Source organism: Propithecus coquereli, unplaced genomic scaffold, assembly GCF_000956105.1.
Source record: "Propithecus coquereli isolate 6110/MARCELLA unplaced genomic scaffold, Pcoq_1.0 Scaffold128, whole genome shotgun sequence".
NCBI lineage: Eukaryota > Metazoa > Chordata > Mammalia > Primates > Indriidae > Propithecus > Propithecus coquereli.
In genome coordinates, this window is record NW_012136969.1 from 4079635 (window position 1) to 4081236 (window position 1602).

The 1602-nt window shown below is 37.8% G+C and overlaps 1 pseudogene; it reads left to right on the forward strand.

Moving 5' to 3' along the window:
- Window positions 1-227: 227 nt before the first annotated feature.
- On the forward strand, window positions 228-805 carry LOC105805395 (annotated as a pseudogene).
- Window positions 806-1602: the final 797 nt, after the last annotated feature.

Consider the following 1602-nt stretch of genomic DNA (forward strand, 5'->3'; position numbering starts at 1 on the left):
CTGCGCCCGGGGGTCTGCCCTGGGGAGAGCGCGCTCCGTGCAGCATTTCCTGTTCTCTTCCCTGCGCGGCTGCGCTCGGGCCTTTGGCTTGACCCAGCCTGCCCGACTATGGCTTCAGCTTTGGAAGAGCTACGGAAAGATTTAGAAGAGGTGAAGGTGTTGCTGGAAAAACCACTAGGAAAAGAGTACATGATGCCCTCACAACGGAAAAATCCAAGATTGAAACAGAAATCAAGAACAAGATGCAACAGAAATCACAGAGAAAAGCAGAACTCCTTGACAACGAAAAGCCAGCCCCTCTTGTTGCTTCCATTGCAATGGGATATATACACAGTGAAAATCACTAATTACAGAGGCATCACAGTCAGGCAAGTTTGTGAAAATCTGTATCACCTTAACTGGAGTTTATCAAGTTCCCACCAAAAATGTGGAGGTGCATTTCACAGAGAGGTCATTGGATCTGCTGGTAAAGAATCTGAATGGGAAGAGTTACTTCACGATTGTGAACAATCTCTTGAAACTCATCTCTGTGGAAGGCAGTTCAAAAAAAGTCAAGACTGTTACAGTTCTTCCCTTATGTAGAAAGCAAGCAGAAAACACAAGGTGAGACTACCTGACTGAGGCTGAAAAAGAGCAAAGAAAAAAGAAAAGCCCTCCTATGTCACTGAAACAGATCCTAGTGAGGGATTGATGAATGTTCTAAAGAAAATTTATGAAGATAGAGATGATGATATGAAGCAAACCATGAATAAAGCCTGGGTGGAATCGAAGAGAAAAGCAAGCCAAAGGGGACACAGAATTTTGAGACTTTGAAGTCTGTTTGGGAACTGTGATGTGGAAATACTGATGTTTCCTATAAGGGAATGTTGGTGAGCTACACATAAATTTGACAGATAACTATTTACACAGCCTTCTTCTAAGTAAATGCAACAAATTCTCCATTTCCTACTGGAGGATTTATTTAAATAAAACATGCTTATTAAACATTTCCTACAAAGATGGTTTTATTAGTACCCTGATCATTTTGTTCAAGAAAGAGTTATATTGCAGTCTCATGTGAAATGTAAAAAGTCTTGCCTAATGAAAATGCTACTTTGTGTGTATTTTTGTTCAGCTAAGAGGCAAAAAACAAAAGTATTTGCTTGGCTTTTAGTTACTGACATCAGCTCCTAACAATGTAAGGATAAGTAAGAGTAAAATCTGAATTTTTGCATAAAATGCAAATCTCTACCTGCACTTGAAGGTTGCTGTAGAGAGGCTAATCCCTTATTACCAGCTTAAACAATGCATATGCACTAATAATACAATCACAAATATTTTTATTTAGATTTAAATATATTTGTTTATGAACATAGAATAGAAACTAAATCTAAACTTAACAAGCATAAACATCTTTGTATAGTACCAATTAGTAAGTTTTGCCATGGATCATATGGCTTACAGAAGTAATGACTATAAAGCAAAAAATAATTAATTTGAAAGTCCGTCTTATGTCCATCTTATTCCTATGTTCAATAAAGTTTAGTTTTTCTTTTGTTAAAAAAAATTGGTGAACAGGTAGTGGCTGGTCAGAAATGGGAAATGTGGTCAATGAGAGAGGTC